Source organism: Hoplias malabaricus, chromosome X2 (assembly GCF_029633855.1).
Source record: "Hoplias malabaricus isolate fHopMal1 chromosome X2, fHopMal1.hap1, whole genome shotgun sequence".
Taxonomy (NCBI): Eukaryota; Metazoa; Chordata; class Actinopteri; order Characiformes; family Erythrinidae; genus Hoplias; species Hoplias malabaricus.
The window spans coordinates 48923461-48940495 of record NC_089819.1 but is presented as its reverse complement, the minus strand read 5'-3'; positions in this window follow the sequence as shown (position 1 = coordinate 48940495).

Sequence of the window (17035 nt, the reverse complement as noted above, 5' to 3'; positions counted from 1 at the left end):
TGCCATCTTATTGCACAGTAACTCTTTTCTTTCACAGAGAAACAAACTGCAGTGTGCTGTATGCTGTTGACTTTATTAGAATAGAAATTGTCTCTCGTCATTAGCTTTTCTCCCCTTGTCTGTGTGGCTGTTGCTTATTTAAGCGGTTATTTATTTATTTAAGGTGAAATAGAATGGTGCGGTAGAACATGAAAAGTAATCAGGTGCTGCGACTTAACAAGAACCTGGGCCCATTAAATGAACTCTAAAGCCATCAGTCGGGAAACAGCAGCACACATCAGCAATTTTCTGAAGGGTTTCATGTGAGAAGACAATGCTTGGCTTTGAAAATGTCTAGCGACGGGATAACAGTGCGTTATCCTTCGACATGGCCAATGGAGAAACAATTAAATCCAATCGATGGATCTAAAGATGAGAAGTGGTGGGGGTAGGTGGGGGGCTGCTGGAGGCTGGCTGAATACAGGCCGATCCCCTGTTTGCGTACCTCCTGGAGACACAAATGTCAGCTTTGAGCAGTTTGCAGACTCCCTGCTATGCACTTGGCCCATGCCGAACCAAACTGGTTCCATCTTCTGGACTCTTGGCATTCCCCACTAATGTGACGGCCATCGATGTGTTACATGATGGCCCAATCTTCAGAACTACTTCCATCCCTTCAAAACACCAACAAAAATGAGCCTCTTTAAAAAAAAAAGAGGTTCTTCAAGGGCTCTTTAGTAAACACAATGATTATGCAAACTAACTATGAAAATCAGAGGACTATTTCAAATCTTAAATGGTACTTTTAATGTGTACCACTCTAATTAAGCTACAATTGCCTCCAAAAGAATGGGATGATGAGTAATACTATTCTCAGTTGCACTTATTACTACTACTACTATTACTATTATTATTATTATTATTAGTAGTAGTATTAGTATTACATATAGCCAATTAATTAATTCATTTGAACCCACTGGGTTTCACTGTATGACAGTAAAAATACATATTGCACCACTTTGCCATCCCTGCCTACCAGTTTAAGTTTTTTTTGTTTTGTTTTGTTTTTTTTATTTTGTTTTTTTTTTTAGGTGTTTTTTTCTGTGTTTTGGGTGGAAACCCACTTAGACACAGGGAGAAAACATCAAACTCCCCATAAACAGTGTCCAGAAGCAGAGATTGAACCCACAGTCAGCAACATTAGCTATAGCACCACCATGCTGCCCTTATTATTATTAGTTGTAGAACCTGTTATAAAATTCTTAAAAACAGTTAAACGTTTCTGTCTTGTTTTTATATACATTTCCTTTATTTCAGTAAATGCTTCTTGTCAGCAACACATCTTTAAGACTCTCTAAGTCCCACAACACTGAGTATTCTCACAGTGGGATGTTGAACAAAGACTCTGTTTGTTAACTGATTTTGCACAGTGGAGCGTGTATGCTGAGTACTGGTAGTGGATCGGTATAGTTGATCTGTCAGAGACAGGAATGGATATCAGGAAATTGGATGGGTCAATCCCTGCTGAGAATTTACCTTCTCTACAGACTCTTGACTATTTCACATAGGTTCTTTTGCCAATCAGTCTATGAGGGATTAAAGGTCAGATTTGACCTTGTGCACAACGTGTAATTTCCTGTACGACTGGTCTCGACCTCTGAGAAATCTCAGTCTTGTAGTGAGAGGAAATTCTCTGCTGTGGGATTAGTTCTTAGTCACCTCATTTCACTGAAGTATTAAGCTTAAAAAAAAGTGCCAACATCACATGAAAATCCCAGAGGGGGTGGGGTACTGCTGTTGACGTAAAGCCCCCTGAAAAAGTGCTGCCATTGTGAAAGTGCAGGTATTGTTTTAAGAGAAAGATGTCACATGGGAGCGGTGGCACAGTGAGGGATGACAATGCTGCAAAACTGCTTTGGCAAAAGATGACAGGCACAATCCAAAGAAATAAACAGTGCACACAGTAGGCGCAACTTTGTCCCCGCTACTTAAAAATATCCTGTTTCAGTTCAAACCTGAAACATTCCATAATTGGGCTGCAGATGAAGGGTACAGGATGGAAGGGATGTTTGGAGGGGGGTTCTTTTTCCCATCATTCTTTCACTCTCTCCATGTTCCTCTTTTTTTTTTTTGAAAGCTATTACTACCATTACAATGTGAATCTCTAGCCCCTGTGGATTTACTTTGTGTGTTGTGCCAGCGCTAGCTAAAGAAAACTCCACGTGGAATAAGCTAATCCTTTTCAAACGGGACACAGCCGACGCGGACATGACTTTGCAGAAGGGGGAAGTGGGGGAGGGTGTGATGGGGGTGGTTGGAGTGATGTCACTCGTCAAAGTTTGGACTCTAAACACACACACCACCCCCCCACCACCCCCGCCTCCACCAAAGAAACTCTCCCCTCCCTCTCTCGCACACCCCATGTAATTTCTGAGGCCTTTCCTTTGAATGTAGCAGCCAACTACAATAATCAGCTTCCCCTCAAAAGTATTTATCAGATGGAGGCGATGGCGAGATTACAACGAGCACAAATATGTGTCCCTATTATCATTCGGCCGAGTGACACAGGAGGTGACGTTGGGAAGGAAAAAAGAAAGGGAGAACGGAGATAGATAGAAGTCAAAAAGAGAAAGTATTTGATGGTAGAAGAGGTAGAGGGTAGAATAAACTAAGTCTAGAAGAAGAAAATGATGGGAGGCGGGGAGGGGGTGGGGGGTGGGGGGGCATGAGCTGTCACTCTCATTATCCTCTCATTATCCCACAGCCTTTTCTCTTACATTCGCTCTTTTTCCCCATGCACCACTTTTGTTTATGCTCTCACTTCTGTTTTTCTTTTCTTTTCTTTTTTTTTCTTCTTCTTTTGGTAACTTATTCATGAGAAGGTAGAGTGAATATGCAGCGCAGTGCAGTTTATGTCTAATTTAGTAAATATCCTGGCACCAGCCAGGCCCGTCAAAATCTCCTCTATTCACCCTGCCTTCTGCTTTTTTTTCTTTATTAGGTGGCATCATGTGGGGGAATAGGGCAGAAAATGAAAATATCTAGATCCAAACACCTTTCTTTCAAACCTGACAGCTTATGTTTTCAGCATTTTAAAGCACACAGTAAATTCACCAGTGTTAAATTAACACTGTTAGTGTAGTAATCTAACACTCTCAGTGCTAAGATAATGCTAATAGTGTTGATTTAACACTGGTGAATTTACTGTGTATATAGTAGAGCCCATGTCCTCCAGTTTACTTTTTTGCTCTTGAGGTTCTGTATGACATTTAAGTGCATACATGTACCTACACAGCTTTTCCATATATGAACCAGGAAGTGGACCATACACTTGAAAGTGTCCAGGGTGTGTTCATGCAGTGCACCCATTGATTCTAGTATGCTCTGAACCCACTTCAACTCTGATCAGTGACGAAAGACTAATGAATGAATGGATGAATGAATGAACAAATTAATGTATTAAATAATTATTTGTTTTAAAAAGAGGACATTGTGCTTTCCATGCTGGGAGCCCCATTGGACTGATAAATGTAAACAATCTCTCATCTTCACTGAGCTGAAACACTATTTATTACTTCATGAGGAAAAGGCAGCTGTTGATGTTTGCGAGTTTGCAATTCAAAACTGTTTTTTTTTTTTGCAGCTTAGTTACCATATATGCTCTGCATGGATTGAAAAATGATTGGCATGTTTAGAAACATTTATAATGTTAAGATGCTCCAACAAACTTGGTTCACCAAATAAATAATAAATAAATCAATTAAAAACACATTTGAATCCACTATATGAGTAGTGTGTAACATAAAATGATGACCCCTGTCATTCCCAATACTTGTCATTAATCACTGTGGACATGCTAACATTAGTCAACAACTTCTACTTACAGTCCTTTCCTTCTTCTCTGTTTTTTCTGGTTCTTTCTCTGCCTTTCCCTGCCCCTTTACTGATGGCTTCACTGGCCGAGCAGCTAACAAAAGAAGAAGGGGAGAGAGATGAAATATATTTTGACTGTTTTATGGAAAAACAATCTGACACAAAGTAATATTCATCTCCAATGAATCCAATATTCTTTTTGGAATGATATTAGACCGTATCTATTATATCTTCCATTGTGTTCCCATCTGCCCTTTTCAGGATCTAAATTATGTGCATTAGTACGTAAATGGGCTAATGCCTGTCTGTATTTAGCAGGCTACATGCCGTGAATATATTCTCTGCTTCAAGAAGTAATTGGTAATTATAGTGGTCATTTAGGCAATCACTGTCTCTCCCAGATTCATGTCATTCTTAAAAATAACTAGCTCTTAACCTTTGACAGAATTCTACAGAAACGGTTCATCATCGCCCCCGCTTTGATTAATTTTGTGCACACACATTCTCTCTCACTTTACAAGTGCAAGCACACACACACACACACCTGTGTAACATCCCAATAACAGCGATGCTTTTGCATTTGTTAACCGTGGCACTTTACCTCCCTCGTCAAAAGAGATTGGAGAAGAAACGTGGAGTTAGCTGAAGGGCAGGTATAGCCACAGCTCTAAAGCCATTAGCTCCATTTACCAAACAATTAGACAACAGGATATACAGGTCATTTCACCTTATCACAGCCTCCTACTCATGCTTACTTTTCCTTCTCTCTCTGCCTCTTTCCCTCTCTCTCTCTCTCTCTCTCACTCTCTCTTGCTTGCACGCTCCCTAACACAAGAACAAATTCAGCACTTTAACTGTGATAATCTTTTGTCTGGGTTATCTACTTGCTCTCTTCATTTCTCTCTCTCTCTCTCCCTTCCCTTTGTTTCTGCACTCTCGCTCACACATTAGTCATCACTCCATGCATAATGGAGCACTGTAAAGAGGACCTTATACTCTCTGGATATTGTCTTTGAAAAATAACAAGGTCGACAGCATTAGCTCCAAAACACTTGGCCCATGTGTACTTAAGATCTCCATTATGTGGATCCAAGCCTCTAAAGCATCTACTGCAGCGACTCCCCAACACCAAATGTGAAATCATTGCTAGGTTACTACATAACTTACAGTCACTAGCAGAAGGAACGTTTTCATACCAAGTCAAAATGCTAATATCCAGCATTTATGGTTTATAACGGCAGCACAGGGACTATTTCTGCATTTCAGAGGCAGAGCCGTGAAAGACAGAGCTAACAAATCAAAAGTTTCCTCATGAAGCTTGTCATTTATTCATATTTAAAAGACAAAAGTCATTATTATAGTAGGAGTTTAAAATATAGCCTTATATGGACATTAAAGCTAGATATTGCATATTAGGCCAGCCCTTTTGACAGTTTGGATACAGATATAGAAGAACTTAGAGGACAAAAAATAAAGTAAAACATTTCAAAATCAAATATTTGAGGACTCATACTTTGAAAGGGGTCTTAATGTAATTTAACAGCCTCCCAGAACACTGAACCTTAAAATATGATTTGCACACCTTGTAATTCCTTACTCTTGCAATGATTGACTTAGCTCAAATGGGGAAATGAAATGAAATTAAGTCAAAGAATGGTCCCTGTAATATTAATGAGAGTTTGTATGGTGTAATTTAAGCTGCCTTTTATGCCTGAGTTGCAAAGCCTTGAATTATCTGCTCAGACAAATACAAAACTTTTCTGTAAAACTTAAATGAGTGTTTCTCCTGCCCCAAGCTAGGCCAGAAAAAGTGATAGCGTACTGTTATTCAGTAATCTGCCACCCGAGGACACGTTGTGGGCCAAAAAAAAAGGCAAAGGAAAGGGCAAGAAGTCCCTATAGCATGCACTAAAGAATAGAGCTTTGACATCCAAAGTCTTCAGACAGTATAAGCACAAATGTTAAGATGACCTTGTCTCAGCTTTTGAAAGAATGTCATGGTCCTATTACAGTGACCTTCCCTTCTACGTTCTTGAGGAAGTTTCTGGTAATCATTTATTTTGATGGTCTTCAGTAAATGTGTTGTAGCTGCCAACATTCTCTTTACCTTGTAAAAATGTCTTCATTTTTGTTGATTTGTAGTTTACTATTACAATGTCAAGAGGGTATTTTTCTTCTCCTTTAACATTACTATTTCGGTGTTAAGATTTTATTTTGGACAGTGACAAAATATGGTTAATTTCTTTCTTATCCTTGAATCTAGCAAAACCAAAACATGAACCTAACTCAGGTCCTAATCCTGATCTTTACACCTAATAATCCAGGGAAGTGTTTTTCTTCCAGCATTCTCAACTTTCTCAGCATTTAAATTATTCTATTATTCTATTATTAAATTATTCTAACATTTTGTTTCCTAATAAAGAAATATTTAGCTAAATAATAAACTAAAATGAATACAGTGATCCCTCGTTTTTCACGGGGGATGCATTCCAAGAATTCTAACAAATTTCCGCGAAGTAGAAGAAAGATATATTTTTTATGTATTTAACGAGTATTTGGACTTTAAAAACCCTCCATGTACTGTTAACAACCCACCCTTTGCATTAAACAGTCATTCTATAATGTTTTTCAGCTGGAACTACCAGTTTCTTTAATAGAGTGATTCCTAAGCTGTGATTTAGCGTAAGTAAATTTCACTCGGGTGTGGACATGAACGATACATGTACTGTATGTAAGAAATACTTGTAAATGATATATTTATTTGGATTTAATGAAATATTTTGGCTATTCATCTTTCACGGTGGGCGGCACGGTGGTGCAGCAGGTAGTGTCACAGTCACACAGCTCCAGGGGCCTGGAGGTTGTGGGTTCGATTCCTGCTCCGGGTGACTGTCTGTGAGGAGTTGGTGTGTTCTCCCCGTGTCCGCGTGGGTTTCCTCCCACAGTCCAAAAACACATGTTGGTAGGTGGATTGGCGACTCAAAAGTGTGAGTGTGTGTCTGTGTTGCCCTGTGAAGGACTGGCGCCCCCTCCAGGGTGTATTCCTGCCTTGTGCCCAATGATTCCAGGTAGGCTCTGGACCCACCGCGACCCTGAACTGGATAAGCGGTTACAGATAATGAATGAATGAATGAATTTTTCACGGTTTTCCTAGATTTTCCCTAAATATTTGCGATATAGCGGCCATAAGCCCCCTTGAAAAAACCTGCGAAGTAGCGAATCCATGAAAGATGAACTGTGAAGTAGCGAGGGATTACTGTAACTACATTATGTGTGGTACTGAAAAGTTCAAATAGTGAAACATACATTTTTAACAACTTATTTTACATTGTATGCATGATGCTGGGAAGATGATCTTCTCCAAAGTGACTAACGTTATTCCAGAGTTTTGGATAATGCCGCATTAGGAATTTTGCCCAAGGGTTCCAGATCATGGATACACTCTGATTTTTGATGTACAAATCAATTAATCAATCAACTCATCCATCCCTCCATCCATCCAATGAAGTAAACACATGTCATCTACTATTTTGTTAACAATTTTAACTTTTGAAGTTAATCTACAGGGATCCACCAAGCGACCTGGAAATGTGTTTTTTGAAATCAAATACTAATCCAAACATTTTGAAAGAATTTGTCCTCTCAGTGTAAAACAGCCGCTCCTAATAGCTCGATCTGGAGCGTCAGTGTGGGTCAGAACAGGTCTCTCAGGCTCTCCGGTCTCCACAGGTCTGCCCAAAGTGGATTAGCCATGATGAATGTGGCAGGCAGGTGAGCGATATGGAGCCAGTTGAGCTGAACCATTTGTATGCATCACTATTCACCCTGGCCCTTTCAAACACACAATAATTCTTATCATACTGACCACAAGCAGAGATGGGCAGTGACCAGTATGCTTACACTGGACTTGTCGTTTGTTTGTGTTGACATTAGTGTGGCTGCAACAAAAGCTACCTAGTGCCAAATGATCTGAAAACTGATTTTATTGAGCCCTGCACTCTTAAAATCGAGGGGCAGAGCTTTAGAAGAACCAATGTTGTGGTGCTTTTCCACTGCATGGCATTGGCTCAACACGACCCGACTTGACTAACTGTTAGCTGGTCTTTTTACCACTAGCACGGCCCTGTAAAATGGAGCCTGCGACAAAGCAAAACCCCATCAGGCTCTGAAGATAACAACAAAGCCGGCGGTAAAAGTCAGGCGCTGTTTACTTGTTGTGTATTCACGTATTATTATTATTATTATTTTTACTAAATATGGCTCTGCACCCCAGTTCTTGTTGCATGTTTGGCTTTCACTAAAGATTTTCGTCGGCCACAGATCCAAGAAGCATTCCAACCTCTTCAAAACACCTCAGGGTAATGTTAGGAGCTGCCGTTGTGAGTCGGATAAAAACTAATGTGAAAGCTGCTGTAACTTCAGAGACTTTACAAGCGGATAGTTTGTGCTGGAGCTCTGCATTTCGTGGTGATTGACAGGTCTCCCTGGCCAATCAGCTCTCTGCAAGGTTTACACATCACAATTTAGTACAGTTTGGATGGAACCATAAGTGTGCAAGGACTAAAAAAGTACCTGGTTCAAGGGACCAGGACCAGATTTGTCCAGTTGGAAAGCAAATGAGCCGAGCCGGGCCTAGTTGAGTCATGTAGGAGGAAAAGCTCCATTGGTTTATTGTTATTTGCTGCTGTTGTTGTTGTTGTTTACTGTGTAGTGGGTGGTTTGCCTTTTTATTGTGTGTCTGTGTGTGTATGTGTGTGTGCTAACCTTCTTTCCATATTAGCCTCCTCCCAAGTTTTTTGTGGGGCTTTTCTGGGTCTTTAAAAAAGCTGTTAGAACTGTAAAAAATGTTAAATAAATATCATCAAAAAGCATTATGTTTGACTCCCAACTCTCAATGTCAACAAAACAATATAACTTTGTACAAAATATAGTTCATTCCAAGGAAAAAATGTCAAAGCTCAGTACCTTTTTTTTTTTTTTTTTTACTTTTTTGAGCGTGTATAAACAGACTGACAAAGCACACTATATGGGGAGTGTTATTTTATTGTGTATAATTTGATCCAAAAAAAAGATTACCTATAAGGGTATGGTAGGTTTGGCTACAAATTATGTTCATGGAAACTTGCTACTCAGCAAAAAAAATACATGCCTTTTTTATCTTATGAAAGCTTAATTGCACATATAATTAAGAATACATGTATCTAATGTGTTTTCATTTCCCCAGAGGAGATGTTTTTGCTCTGATTTCTTTGATTGTATTCCCAGAAAAGCAGTCAGATTGTTTGTACAATAAAGCTGCAGGGATAGCATTTTCCTCTATGTCTCTCTCTCTCTCTCTCTCTCTCTCTCTCTCTCTCTCTCTCTGTGTGTGTGTATGTTTGTGTTTTTGTGTGCATGCGCCCATGTTCCTCGCCCAGTATAAGCGTGTATTTGTGATAATTCGGATCACTGCATGAGCACGTTCCCGCTGACACCGCTGCCACCCAATTCTGGCCTTATAGGAATTATATTCTGGAAGCCGTGCTCCAACAGCACTCTGAGCTGCGCTTTATCACTGCTCGCTGGTTCTGGATTTTATCAAGATTTCCCACTGAGTGGCGAAATATTAGTGTGGCAGACATATCTGCCAATTCAAACTTCCATCAAAAGCGTATCGACCACGCGGCCGAAACAGCCATTGCATGCGCTTCGTCCTTTGAATTGCTAAAATCAGCTTGGCAAAAGAAGCGGCACCATAAAATTCAGCTGTGGTTTTCTTTCAGCCAAAGCGCTTTTCTTTTGTGGCAGAAAAAAAGGGAGAAAAGCCTAGGTCTTAGCTGCGCAAGAGTATGGGGAATGCATGGGTCCATCTGGCACCCAAAGAGGAGGCTTTGTCAGTATCCATCCAAGACACACTGCTGCAGAAGGGTCCTTTTCTACAGCACCTGCAAAAATACCTCCAAGCCCAGCCAGATTCCGACTGCCTGACTGCTTGCTTGCTTGCCCATTTGCCTGCACTCTCATATTGTTCCTCATATGGGTCTCTCCTAACCTTACTATGGTCTTCTTGCTTTAAGACAAAAAAAGGGATAAACACCAATCAACAATAACATTATGACCACCTCCTTGATTCGACACTCGCTGTCCATTCTCTCAGCTCCATTGTGCACAGGAGCACTTTGAAGTTCTACAGTTACAGACTGTAGTCCATCTGTTGATCTGCATACTTTGTTTGCCACCGTTCACCCTGGTCTGGGCAGGTATGGTATCACAGTGTTTTATTGTGTGTGGTGCTGGTACGAGGGGATCAGACACAGCAGTGCAAATCTGGAGCCTACCAACCCACAAACTGAGAAGTAAGGCCACCCAGTCAGTTATTTATGGAACCCTGCCTTTGTGGAATCATGGGATAAAATGGTTGGTTCTGACTTTGCATCTGCATCTCTTGTAGAGTGTAAAACCTTTAGCACTGTCCCACCTCCTCGTTTGAGTCTCTCCAATCACAACCCTGAACCCACATTTATGTGAGAACACTAAGAGAGTTGAATGGAGCAAAACAAACGCAGTGAGCCCAGAGAAATCTGTATACTAATTAAATATCACTGAAATGAGAACCAAGCAAATATACTCCATACCTGCTGCTCATGTGCACCTCATAACAAAATGAGCTGTGGCTCGTTCTCATTTAAAAACCAGATGCTGATACTATTCAGCTATGAACAGAGGGCTGTGCGGGGACAGGGACGTACTGTCGTTGCTGTGCTGTTTGATACTTGGTATTTTGACCAATGTGTGTCACACAGGTTTCATTAAGGCCCTAGGCAGCCATGGCCTGGTGGCTAGGGAACTGGGCTGGAAGTGCCCTTGAGCAAGGCACCTGACCCCCAACTGCTCCCCGGGCGCCGTGGGAATGTGTGTTCACTAGTGTGTGTGTAGATTTGTGTTTCACAGCACGGATTGTGTTAAATGCGGATAAACAGTTCCTCTGTGTGCATGCAAATAAACTGATTCTAATTCTAATTCTAAATCTAATGATCTAACAGATTTCTGTTCACTATTTTTAACATATTTTGGGTGTCAACTGTACCTGTAAAGTTGAAAGGTTAGAGTGACAGTGAGTGCTGAAAGGGGGATAAAATGAGTGTGCTGGGGCAACACTACTAGCAGATAAACTGTATAATCACTGTTTTTATCAGTAAATATGCTAGACTTATCCAAAAATTAGAGTCTCCAAACATTTTAAGGGGCAATGTAAGTTCACTGGGAACAGAATTAGAGAAACTATGCAAAATACACTGAAGTTACAAACAAAAGAAACAAGAAGGAAAAATCTGGTGCGCACAGTGACAAAGAAACCAAGGTGTGGAGCAAGAGATACATATATAGAGAGATATATGTAGGAGAGGGAGAGGGAGAGAGAGAGAAAGAGAGAGAGAGAGAGGAAGACGGCTCTATTATTTACCTAGGGACATCTCATGCCCGGCTGCTCTTCGTTAGAGAGAAAAAGGATGTAGAGTCTTATCACTGGTGTCCAATTTGCTGCCGATGTCGATGTGTTTTCAATTGATTCAAGTGACAAAGTCAAGGAAATAATTTCCAAGTTTTTCAAAGGACATTTTAAAAGGCTGCTTGATGCTCTCTGAGCTGTTAGTAAAGGTTCACTGCATGAGGACAACTGCAGAGGAAACTCACACGCACGCACGCACACACACACACACACACACACACACACACACACACACACACACACTAGCTGACCATTAAATGAGTTTAATGTAGACTATTTCACAGATGTTTTTTATGAAAATGAGAATTAGGTTATGCTTGAAGCACACTGATGATAAATCCTTTCTAAGCTTAATTATGATGTTATAAAATCGTGCCCTGCATGGGCACATACAACTTTTAAAGTGTATTAAATATTGCAATCATTTTTATAAAAAAAAAAAAAAAAAAAAGGGCCATAATCTCTCTATATAATTACAATTCTGTGAGTAATTGTGTATGAGTGGTCAGAGGTGAAGGTGAACTTAATTCCCACACAACCATCTCCCATAAGACAGACGCCATGGCAAATCTGTAATGAAACCACTCAAAAAGCACTATATCTATTACAAAACATAATGGGGCTCTATCCACAAAATTCACTCACGTGCAACTGAGAGAGCCTCTCTTCTATTTTTAGCCTTGCCTGGACTGAAATTATCAAATCAACTGGCACAACTTAGGAGAAAGCTCTGAGGTACAGTAAAAGATCATCCAGTGAAGATATTTTGGCACATGGATATTATATCATGTCAATATATCTAATATGTCTGTATATTTAATATATTTAATATGAGGCTAGTGTAACAATATTATAGGATTACTCAATTTGTGTCTACACTCTTTAAATAATGATACTTGAATATTCCTAGGTATGGACATGTAACAGATATAGGAGGATTACATTACATGGAGGTTCTTTAAATGACTCTTTGTGATCCCAAATCTGAATGACAGAATATTTCTTATTTAATAATTACTGGTTAAACTACCGCCAAACTACTGGTTATACTGAATAATGAATTGTAACACTTACTTTTGAGAAACTGCAGATGTTTGCCTGTAAATGTCTAATAAAGGCATGAATACATTACATGTAAAAGATCCTACTAGACCTAACTTTAACTTTAATGTGAAACATAAAGCTAACTTTAACCCTAGCCCTTTTCACTGTATTTAAATAATTTTAAAAAAATGTAGATCTATAGGGAACTTTTTTTCTTCAAACCAGGAAAATAATCTATAATATAGTAGATAAATGTCCTTGAAAACAGTTCAATAATCTTATGTTTTTACAACAATCTCAGAATGAGGTCCATTAAACATACTGACTAAATCTTAAGATGAATTCACTTTTTACATTTTCGTTTTTCAGGATACTAACTCAGCTACACATCACTAGACCGGCCCAAGGCAATGGCGTTTAAAAGCACTGAACATTGATCGGCCATAGACCTTGAGAGAACATCTATATTTCCGTGGCCTTATACAGCGATATAGTTTGAGACAGAGAGCAAGAAGGAGAAATCTGGGAACATAGCTGTAAATCTGGAGCTGAAGGTGCTAGTAAAATGCCTGTCCATGAGTATCAGGTGTTGCGATCGACTGTGCTGACCATGTGACCCCCCGGGGGCCAAGGCCGCTCGTCTCTGGAGTGGATGGCAGGGCTCCGATGAGCCACTCGAGAGGAGCACCGCACACGGCTGAATAGCAGCACACAGACACAGGGGTAAGTGGTAATAGAGCTCTATTAGCAGGTCACTGTGGAGCAGCGGAGAGGAGGATAATAACACAAGAGCTGGAGGCCACTCATACACTCACCTCGCTCACTAGGTGGATGTCTCATATCTCTCTTTTAGCACCGTCACTTAAAAACACACACCACTTACACACACACTTCTCTTTTAACCTGTTCTCTCTTCTGCCTTTCTGCACTGGCTCGAATGTATACCATAGATATGTTAGTGTATTAGCATAGTTATATATAATACCCACATAAGGACACTAGGTTGTCATATACCCACTCCTTCTCCAAGCTGTAAAACAATATCATTTTTGTAGCTATGATATATATATATATATATATATATATACACATGTGCGTAGTAGGTGCACACATACTGTACCTACTGCATATATAGGTACAGAAATATTTATATCAGAGACCACCTTCAGTGATTTAATTTCCTGTCAAAAAAGCCACAAGAGAGAGTTATTATTTTAGTCAGGAAACACCTCACGTTCTACCTCAGCAGTCAGCTACAGGTTTCTGTGGTGGTCTGTCCATGGATATTTTTATGATTTACACATTTCCTTAATTTTTTTTCAGTAAACTTTTATTGACAGCTGTACATCCTTTCAGACCCATGTTGTTGTAATTTTTTTTATTAAGATGTCTCTTCTAAATGCAAGTGTATTTTTTATATGTAGCCTACTTATAAATATTTCCTGAAAAAAAAAATATTGAAATTGATGGGAGCTTTGATGGAAACTGTATAACAATTAAATCAGTTGTTACTGGGTTTTTTTTCACAGTAAGATATATTTTTAAAGTGACATATTACATGTCCCCTTTCAACTGTATCTTTTTTCAAATGACTGGAGACAGCAGTTCATAACAGCGACGAGCTAAAGGAGGACTGCTTAATTTCTCCCCAAATCTTGTACGGGCTCTGTTCTGCTCATGAAGAGAGATGGTGAAAATGCCAAGGTTCTGACAAGTCTACACCATTAGAGCCCACGCTTAACTTCTCAGAAGCTTCTTAGTGGCTCTGCGCACCAGCCACAATCCATCACTTCCAGTAACACAGCTCCTTATCCATCTAACCAAGAGACTGTCTCTGGCTCACCACAAGAGAAAAAGCAAGTGAGCAAAACATTTCCTTATCAAAACCCCAGCCAGAGTGTCTTCGCCTACTCCTTCTCCTGGCTAAGTTACACGGCTGACCAGCTGTACTGTACGAGACGCAGGGAGGCTTTGGGTAGCGTTCACGTGCCGCTGATGCCCCGCTTGATGCCGGACGCAAAGAACACACAGAGCCAGCGTCCAAATAGAGATCCTCAAAGGACCCCACACATCCCTTGCATGTGGGCTGCGATAAAGCATGCGCCAGGCCTCGAAAGTTGCAGGGCCAAAGTTTTTGCCCGAAGAAAAGCAAAGAAGCAAAATGAGAAAGTTTAAGCTTGTTTAGCCCCCCTCACAACCCAAACCCTCCCAAAGACAAGCAGGCACACCATCTGTGAAGATTCGCTCTCCAGCCATGGCCCCCAGCTCGGGAAGAACTAGTGGAGAAGGAGGAGGAGGAGGATGGGGTTTCTGTCCATATAAGGAAGTGAAGTAAAGAACAAGCTGACTTGTGAAAACATAGATACAAGGTGGACACATGCTCCTGAAATTATCAAACACCTCCCCTTTTGATGCGAAACTCTGCACCCTACGACCTCTTGGCAATAAAACCGCAGACAGTGACCTCCCCTTCTGTTCGCTTTTGGTGGGATGGGGAAGCAGAATGGAGTCTCTCTGTCTCTCTCACTCTCTCTCTTTCTTTCACTCTTTCTCTTTTTTTGCAAGCATGAAAGGGAGCACATGAAACACGGACATGCAGTCTGACAGTGACATTGCCTGTGTGCCTCGAAGGGTGGCTTCCTTTCACCGAAAGCGATCCCTAGTTTGTTGTGTTGCGATGCTCTTTTTTTTATTCCTCTTTCCTGGGAAAATCTGCCAGAGCTTATACATCCAAGCCAACGCATGAACTTTCAATCAGGGATTAGCCGGATTTTCCAATGTGGATCTTCTTTTGTGAATTTGGCCAGCGTCGCCTCTGTCGCTGGCAAAGGGAACGTAAATAGAATATGATCCCTGGGCCAATGGGGATTGCCTCGCTTATTTCAAAGAAAGACTTCAAAAAACCAGGGCCACTTAGCCCACTCCACGAGAGCCATGGCGCAATGGTCTGAAGTGCCATTTTCGTAACAGACCACCAAAAATGTCTGCGTCCAAGTAGGCAGCATATTGCCTCCATGCACTTTGGTCTGAGCGGCCAAAAGAAACAGGAAAAGGCAGCATGGCTGGGAAAGAAAAGCACAACAAGAAAAACAATAATTGACTGAAGACTGGATTTAAACGGGAAGCTACTTGCTGTAATAGTTTGGCGAGTTTTGTTGCCTTTTTGACCACCCCACCCCCCACCCACCCCATGCCATCTCTCTATCCACATCCATTCCCATATCTTCTGATGCTAGGCCCCTCTCTTTCTATTGTGCCCCAGCAGAAGTCCACTTACCCAGATCTAGATGCTAATCCTGGCTTACTGCGCTGTCTTGTCAGATAAGGGCACGGGCTGCCGATATGTTACTTCTGCACACTGATGGAGTTCTGCATATGGCCGCTAGACACCATGCACTGCACCGAAAACTCAACAGTGTGTATGAGTGTGTCGGAGTGTGTAAATGTGGCTTTCGTATACAGGCCCACGCAGATGCACAAAAAAAGACTTAGCTTCCACACAAGCAGAAGTTTTATCTTAAAAAGAACAATGTGCAAATATGCCACCCATTTGAGCTCTGTATTTGTTCTTTAAATGTCAGCACTAAAATCCGCCACATTGAGGAGACTGGAGCTGGGTGCAGCCAGAAAGTAAACGGGGCTGGCTGCTGCCACCGCAGCTCCACTCATGCTGAACTGCGGTAACTACGATGAACTGAATTAAAAAAAAAAAAAAAAAGAAATCACTAGACAGGTGTGCTTTTATGTGACCTATTTATAGCTTTTCATATCTTTCCATTCTTGCCTTTTATCTCAGTGTCCCAATATTTCTTCTCCTGTGTTAATCAGTGTCTATCATTGCCCCGAATTCTCTTTTCTTTTCTCTCACACATGCAGGACCCAGACATAAACAGGCAAAAGTTCTCTCTCTCTCTCATACACACACACACACACACACACACACACACACACACACACACACACACACAACTACAACAACAACACAGAAACAGGACGAAACTACTAGATCAACAAAATGCTTTTGATAAAAGATCCTTGTTTGATGTGTTTAAACCTGAATGAGCAAAACTGAAGTTACTCACATTAAACCTACATTTTTCAGGAGAAGGAATAATGTTTCTAATCAAGTTGTCAAAGGATTAAAAGAATTAATTGCGATTAATCACATTGTTTATGCAGCTAATTATGATTAATCACTATTCCCTTGTTCATTCAAACCTGAAATATTTTTCCTTTTAAGAAGCATTTGGATGTTTTTACAGCTAGTGGACAAAAAATAAAAGGAACGTATCGTCATTAACTTTACTGTTGCTGTCATGTAAAAACAAAAATCTGAACATGAAAAATCAAATAACTGTCTTAAGCTGAATACTGTTCACATTTTTTTTCAAAGTCTTGTAAGAGCAACAGTAGCTGCATGTTATAACCAGTGAATGTATCTTTTACATACCATATATACAGTCAGCTTCTCATAACGCTCTCATTGACGCAGCCCATAGACTGTTTCTACAATGGAGCTTCTTGAGGAGAACTGAAGCATTCCACTCTGGAGTTGCTTTTGTTAGATTGCTGCTCATTAATTTATCCATAGGTCTCCAATAGGTCTCCCACAAGCACTGTCCAATATAATCTATCAAAGCTGCCAAACACTAT